We start from the raw sequence: 8,819 nt of genomic DNA on the forward strand, positions 1-8,819 counted from the left end.
AATACGTTAGTTGTGTGTGTTGCTGTGTAATAGATTACCTCAAGATTAGCAGATTAAAACAATCTATGGTTATTATTTCACAGTTACCATGATTTAGGAAGTCAGGGTGGGCTAGGCTGGGTTCTCTGCTTCAGAATTTCTCATAAGGCTGCAGTCAAGGGCTTCATCTGAAAGCTCAACTGGGGAAAGAGCAACTTGCAACGTAACTCATGTAGTTGCTGAAGAGATTCCATCCCTTTGGCGTTGCCACCTGAGATCCTCAGTACTATTTCATTTGCTTCATCAAAGCCAATACAAGGGGCCTTCTACTAGCAAGTCAGAGGTCACAATCTTTGGTAATGTTTTAATGTTGAAAAGTGCAGAATCTGTCTAGACTTTGCTTCTGGTTCCTGGGAGATACCCTCTAAATCCTTGGAATTTCCTGGCATATAGGAGTGTCTTTGTTATTCACCATTAGCCCCTCAACCACGCCTGAGTTTGTGCTAACAAGATGACTCATGAAGGGGCCTAAATAGTTTCAGGATAGAGGTTGCTGGGCTTGAAAAACCAACCATGTGGTTAGAGGGTTGGAACTTCTAACTTGACCTCTGGGGAATGGATGAGGTTGGAGATTGAATCCAATCATATCACAAGACCAATGATTCATTCAATCTCACCTACATAATGAAATGTCAATAAAATCCCTGGGCATTGACTTTTGTACATACTTCCTGGTTGGTGAACATATTGATGAGTCAGGAGCATGATGTATCCTGATTCCGCAGGGAGTGGACTTGAAAACTATGCTAGGGGACCCTTCCCAACCTTTCCCTATGTGTCTTGCATTTGGCTGGTCCTAGTTTGTATTCTTAAAACTATAATTTGTAAGCATGGCATTTTCCTGAGTTATGTGAGTTGTTCTAGTGAATTTTCGAACTTGAGGAGACAGTGAAAACTCCGCAAATTTGTAGATAGTTGCTCAGAAATGCTAGTGATCTGGGGAATCCCCAAAACTTGGGTCTGGATTCTGAAGTGCAGGTCTTGTTGGGGACTGTGCCCTTAAATCTACGTAGGCTGCTTTAACTGCAGGTGGTTAGCATCCGATTAAAATCACTTAGTATTGCAGCATTGCACCTAATCAGGAAAGTGACATTTCATCGCTTTTTCTGTATTCTATCAGTTAGAAGCAAGATGTTGCCTCCAGTCCATATTGAACGGGAGGAGATTACATAAGGGTATGGACACCAGGAGGGAGGTGTGGGACATTGGGCGTCAAATCAGAAGTTTTCTATCACAATCAGTTTAGCCCAGAGTTTGGTAACTTGTCTTAGGGCATCTTGATTGATTAGTTACACATGAGATAGTAGGTTATGGAATTTTAATGTTGGAAAGAACCTTAGCTCTTGTCTACCCAAGTCCTACCCTCCTGGTTTACAGGTGAGAAAGACCAGGCTCAGTGAGTATAGATGTCTCATTTGAAAGCATTCAATAAGTTGAGGGTAGGATAAGAACCCAATACTCTTTTCCCAGTACCATGCCAATTAAATGATTTAATCTAGCAGTTAGAACTGCTATAGGTAAATAGTAACATTCCCTAAAGCACAACCACAAAGCTATGGCCTCCTTTGCAGACACAGAAAAAAATTCAAGATTAGAAGATTCTGATGGGAATCAAAGATTTTGGCAGGCAAGTCTTCTAACTGGCAGAAAAATTATAAAAGCTTTTGATTTCCTGCACATGTTGCATTGATTTTTTTTAAAAATCGGAAGATATTATAAAATCCAGGGGATAGAAAATACAGAAGCAAAAGTGAATTAAGTGCCAAGCTAATGTTTGCAAAACATTTGTAATGCTCTCTAAATGGTCCATAAATCAATTCCAAAAAAAGGCTTTTTGCTAAATTTTCAAATAAAATTGTGTGTATTTATGGTGTGCAACATGAAGTTTTGAAATACTATATATTGTGGATTGGATCTGTTTTGAGTGATTTATCATTATTTGTGGTAAGAGCATTTAAAATCTACTTTCAGCAATTTTTGAAATAATGCATTGATTTTAATTTTAGTCACCTTGTTTTACAATAGATCTCTTGGACTTATTCCTCCTACCTCAATGAAATTTTGTATCCTTTGATCTACATCTTCCCAGTCCTCAAACATCCAATTTTTGTAACCACTATTCTATTCTCCACTTCTATTAGTTTGATGCTATTAGATCTCACATATAAGTTAGATCATGATATCTTTCTGTTTCTGGTTTACTTCACTTAGCATAATGAAGCCAGGTTCATTCATGAAAAATGACAGGAACTCCTTTTTAAAGGCTGAATAGTATGCCATTGCGCATGTACGCTGTATTTTTTCTTCCATTCATCAGTTGATGGATACTTAGGTTGATTCCATATCTTGGCAATTGTGAATAGTGCTGCAATGAACATGGGTGTGTAGATATGTCTTTAACACATGATTTCATTTTCTTGGATATTCAATAGTGGGACTGCTTGATTATATTGTCGTTCTATTTTTAACTCTTTGAAGAACCTCTGTACTGTTTTCCACAATGGCCATACTAACTTATGTTCCCAGCAACAGTATACCAGTTTTCCCTTTTATCCATATCCTCAATATTTGTTATCCTTCATTCTTTTTTATTTCTCTACAACAAAAAGAACACACAAAATTTATTACATGCCTAAGGTGTGGGACTATTAGATTTCTCTTTCATCTTTTTGATAATAGCCAACCTAACAACTGTAAGGTGAGATTTCATTATTTTAATTTGAATTTTCTTGATGATTAGTGATGTTGAACATTTTTTCATATACCTTTTGGCTATTTGTGTGTGTGTGTGTGTGTGTGTGTGTGTGTGTGTGTTGCTGGAAATTGAACTCAGGGTGCTTTACTACTGAGCTACATTCCCAGCCCTTTTATTTATTTTTAATTTGGAGATAGGTCTTTCAAAGTTACCCAGGCTGGTCTTGAACTTGCAATCCTCATGCCTCAGCCTCCCAAGTAGTTGGAATTATAGGCATGCACTACTGAGCCTGACTGTATGTCTTCTTTTGAAAAATATCTATTCAGATATTATGTCCATTAAAAAATGAGTTATATGTTTTCTTGCTATTGTCTGAATGTCTTATATATGTTGGATATTAACCACTTATCAGATGTTTGTTTTACAAATATATTCTCACTTTCTGTAGGTTGTCTCTTCACTCTGTTGATTGTTTCCTTTGCTGTGCAGAAGCTTTTTTGTTTAATATAATTCCATTTCTCTATTTTTGTTTTTATTGCCTGTGCTTTTGGGGACATATCCAAATAATCATTGCCTCGACAGATGTTATAGAGTTGTCCCCTATGTTTTCATGTAGTAGTCCTACCGTTTCAGGCCTTATATTTGAGTATTTTTTGGGGGGATGCAGGGGATTGGACTCAGGACACTCGATCACTGAGCCACATCCCCAGCCCTATTTGTATTTTATTTAGAGACAGGGTTTCACTGAGTTGCTTAGTGCCTCGCCTTTGCTGAGGCTGGCTTTGAACTTGTGATCCTCTTGCCTCAGCCTCCTGAGCCACTGGGATTATAGGCATGTGACACCACACCTGGTTCCTAATCCATTTTGAGTTGATTTTTGTATGTGAAATGAGATTATTCTGCATGTAGATATCCAGTTTTCCCATTACTGTTTATCAAAGAGACTGTCCTTTTACTCATTGTTTTCTTAATACCTGTCTTGAAAATCGTTTTGCCATAAATGTGCAGGTTCATTTGAAGGCTCTCAGTGCAATTCCATTGGTCTATGTGTCTGTTATTATGCCAGTACCATGTTGTTTTCATTACTATGCTTTGTAGTATATTTCAAAGTTAGCTAGTCTGCTTTTTATTACTATAACAAAATACCTGACAAAAATCCATTTAAAAAGAGAAAAGTTTTGTTTTGGCTCACAAGTTTGGAGGTTTTAGTCCATGGTCAATGGGCCTATTGCTTTGGACCTGTGATGAGAAAATACATCATGGTGGGACTGAGTGGTGGAGGAAACTGAAGTGAAAAGAGAGACGAGGGCTCGGGTCCAAATATCCCCTTGAAGGGCATACCTTCCTGTGACCAGAAGACATCCAACCAGGTTTCACCTCTTGAAGGTTCCATCACCTCCTAATGACATCACTGACTGGGAACCAAGCCTTTAACACCTGGGCTTTTGTGGTCTCTTATCCAAATCATAGCAGGTAGTGTGAGGTTTCTAGCTTTGTTCTTTTTATTCGAGATTACAATTCCACTTCTTGATTTATGATCAGTAGTGGTGGAGTTCTAAAACCAGCACCAATGAATGCTGTGCAACACAGTGCGCTGGCAGCAGTTATTTTGCTGAGCTGAAGTGGTTTGACCTCAAAGATGGGCAGCAACAAAATGCCATTAGGACATCCTAAAGAAGCTCACTGTGGCTTCTCTAATTGGTTTACGAAATAACTTCAACTGTGGCCTCCAAGCAGCCTGCCAGGAGACAGCAGCCCCCTGACATTGGGGAGGTTGGCAGGAGTGGGCAGCAAGCAATGCTGTGCTTCATTTTCAGCAGCAGTGGTAGGCAGCGTGCAAGAGAAAGCTAAGCTCCAGTGACTCATGATAATGGTGGCGCTGGCCTGGAAGGCATTTTCAGAAGAAAAGATTTCTTCTGGCAGAGTTGTGGCCAAGTCATGTCACTGAGTATAAACATGTCACCCACTCCCTATTATCTTCATCAAGAAGATTAGGCCCTTCCACGTGCAGTTCAAAACTGGGCTCTCCCTTTGCTGCTCTCTCTCACCACACAGTCTCTCGTTCCATTCCAGAGAGGTTACTCACTGCTCTTCAATCGCTTCTTCACATCTTGGCCCTCCTGCCATTCCCTCTGTCTCTAAATGATTTTCTTCCACCAAGTAAAGTTTGCCCTTCTTGGGGAAGTCTTCTCATACTGTGCTGTTTCATAACTTAACAAAAGCCTCGTACTGTGCTAAGTGCTTTATAAATATTTACTCAGCTAATCCTTCCAACAGCTTTTGGAGGTGGGTATTATTACTGCCAAAAAGAGACTCAGACAGAACATCTAGAAAAGGAAACACAAAATTGACTTGCAAAGAATGTGGGAGAGTCAGACTTCAGAAGATCCTGTTTGCCAAATACATAGAGAAGTATTTAAAGGGCCCAAACCTACAAATTGCCAAGGTTATAGAAATGACATATCTTTTTTATGGTGGAAAAGCAACAACTTTCTCACATGATTATCGTATTCACAAAAAGTTATGACATGTTCAGATACCAACATAACAACCACAAAAAGAGATAAGATTTTTTTTTTTTACCAAGAGGAAAATCTCATGTATTGAAATGAGATTTCTCTTTGAACAGTAGCTTTTAAACTTTTTAAAAAATCATTCAAAATGACAAATATATTTTATATTATTACCTGATACAGTTTAAACAAAACATTAGATTGTGTATTGCATATTGTAATGATTGCATATTGTATTGATATGTAATGCATACATATGCATTGTGTATCTGAAATAAAAGTTTCATGGAATAAAACTTACCCTTACAATATTCAATGCACTCTGAAATGTTCTGCTTTATTTAATTTTTTGAAATACCATTTGAGAACATTATATTAATTTTATGTTCCACACTTCAAGAACCACTGTTTTAAGGTTGTACTTATTTTGCCTTTGTGAGTAGCAAGGCTCCTCAAGTTGGTTTTAAAGGCATTTAATTTGGTCCTCTTCTCTTTTCTGGGATCTGTCTCTCTAAAGGTAAATAAGAAGAGGATATTATTTAAGATGGAAGAATGGGGAAAAATCAGTTTATGATTAGCTTGGTTAATTTACCTGGTGCATTAATTAATGCAGTAGAGAAACACTCACTATCTTCCAATTCCCTACCTATCTGACTTTTTCTGTTCTTCCTTTCTTTATTCTTTTCTTATTTCCCCCAAAGACCGATTTTTAATTTTTTTTTTTACATAAATGGAGTATACTTTCTCATTCTTCTGGTTGTACATGATGTAGCATCACACTGGTGGTGTAGTCATATATGTACATAGGGTAAAGATTTTTTTTTAAAGGGAGTTTATGAGAAGTATCGAGGACTTTATTATTCATGGAAAGAGAATTAATCAGGGTGACAGTTATTTTAGATTTATCTAGGAATCACAAGGTTCTGATTTCTCTGATTATGGAATGTAAAATGCTTAATCATATGGAAACAAGGCAAAGTGTCAATTTGGCGTCAACATTATCTCCTCCCATCCCCTTTGCTCCTTACAGATCAGGACACTGAGGCAGAGAGAAGTAAAGCAACTTGCTTGAGGTAAGAGGGCTGGTGAAGGTCAAATTGGGATTTACATGCAGGCAACTGAGCTCCACCAAGTAACTATGCCTCTCTATTCTCCAGACCACCTTCTTTCTCAGCAAGTTAGCAGCTGGTAATGCTTTTCCTGTTTATCATTTAGTAATAGATAGTTCCATACTTTTTTAAAAAAAGTATTTTTTAGATGTTGATAAACCTTCATTTTATTCATTTATTTATTTGTGTTGCTGAAAATGGAACCCAATGCCTCACACATGCTAAGCAAGTGCTCTACCACTGAGCCCCAGCCCCAGCCCCAGCCCCAGCCCCAGCCCCATAACTCCATACCCTTATTTCATTTTACATATAACATTATCTTATTTTCCCACTGGTATGGAGGTTCCTGAACTGCTGGGACTTTGAAATATTGGCATTTGGTATGGCATTACACAATTATTCCTCTATAAATATTAATGGAATGGATAATTGACCTTTGGGCCATTTCCCCCAGTCCATTTCCAACTGTATAGGTTGGTGGAGGACACAGGGATACTCAGGGTTAGTGAAATTATCTGCAACATTATCTTTGAACAAAACCCAAATGTTGATAATTGAAATTGAACTTTCTATTAGACTCCAGAAAGACTTGCTATAGGCTTAGAAATGCTAAAACCTAAGCTATTTTTCTTCTCATTTACATGTAAACACTTCCTATGCCTTCTGGAATGTCGTTGAAGGTTGAAATTTGGGGTGGCAGTGAAGGGCTGATGTCACGCAAGGACCTGGTTTATAGTCTGTCCCCATGGCAGTGACCAAGGGAAAATGGTTTAATCATCCTAAATTTTCATTGCCTCCATAACAAGCTTAAAAATCTATCACTATAATGTTCTCCCCAAAGAGTCGAAGTGACAAATGTCAGAAATAAAAGTTTTTCAAGGGAAAGTAATTTACAATAATAAAGTTTTTCTAAAAAGCCTTTAATACGTTTAACCAGATAGAAAAGAATCATCTTTCTAGTGAAAAATAATGTGCTTTTATCATTATCTAGTGCCAATTATTGGTCAGGAGTATACCAATGATGGGTATTACATGGTCACATTTTAAACTCTTGCAATAAATGGATTTGTCATAAAGTTTGACACACCTTTGTATCACAGCAGTATCTTTGACAGTATCACTTTATAGCTTGAAAAAATAGTAATTCAACTTCCTCTGAGAATTTACATAGGCACAGTATTCTTTGCAAAACTGTCATTTCAGTATGCATATATATATTAAAATATATATATACATACAAATTTTTTTATACCAGGGATTGAACTTAAGGGTGCTTAACTCTGACTGAGTCACATCCCCAGCCCGTTTTTTTACATTTTATTTAGAGATAGGGTCTTACTAAGTTGCTTAGGGCCTTGCTAAGTTACTGAGGCTGGCATCTAACTGGCAATCCTCCTGCCTTGGCCTTCTGAGCCACTGGATTATGGGCGTGTGCCACCATGCCAGGCTTCAATACACATATTTTGAATATCATTCATTTGATTCAGAGGACTTTTGAATGTTATTTTTGCAGACTAGCACATTAATATTGTACTCCTTTGCTACTTGGATAACCTTTTTCTTCAGTCAGTAGACACCCCTTTTTATAAAGGTGAAGAAAACCACTTAGATTGTTCAACTTCTGTCTGAAGGTGTTACAGTAGCTTGCAACCTGAAATCCTTCTTGAAAAAAGGAAGTTCTAAACACATAAGCTAACAATTAAATAAATTAATTGTAAAGGATGAACTCTTCAAGAAAATCACAGCCACATGTATGTTAACATCTTATATTTGAGTAAGCCAAAAACCATCTTTTTATAAGCCTATGAGTTTGTTCTAAGCTTAGGCAGTCATTGAAATTGTTATATCTCCCCGCTTACCATCAACTTGGGCTCTTTTTTCTTTTCTTTTCAGGAATCCATTTCATGTCCCCTTAACAAGATCAGGAATTTCCCCAAATGTTGCAGAATTAGAATCCCTGAGGTTTGGTTTTTAGCTGCCCTTCATCTCAGCTTGTTGAGTTTCTGTTCTGTGCTGAATTTTATCACTGGCTATCTGAATATGACTGAAATCACTCATTAGGTAAAGATGAGATGCTTGAAACCACATGATACACAGAGGTGAGCTGCCCAGAGCCAAGTTCCACGGAGTTTGTGTCACCCAACAGAGTTCCCTGGCCATTTGGACACTCTATTCTGCACCCATCTCCTAGTCCTCCATTTCTAAAATGACCACATTCTGAAGAATTACAAGATGAAGTAGGCAGACTTCCAGCAGATTTGGCTTACTGAGGATGGGGGATAGCTCGGCATTGTTGTTTCACTAGTGCCTTATACAGTGCCTGTCCATGGAAGAAGCCGCATAAGTATTTGTTGAATGAATGAATAAATAAATAATGTTAAGTGACCGTAATGAAAAATTAAATGTAATTGGTTTATTTCCATTCACTGTCTATTTCAATCTCCCTCTTCCTATTGTTCTGTC

Source organism: Sciurus vulgaris (assembly GCF_902686455.1).
Source record: "Sciurus vulgaris genome assembly, chromosome: 12".
NCBI lineage: Eukaryota > Metazoa > Chordata > Mammalia > Rodentia > Sciuridae > Sciurus > Sciurus vulgaris.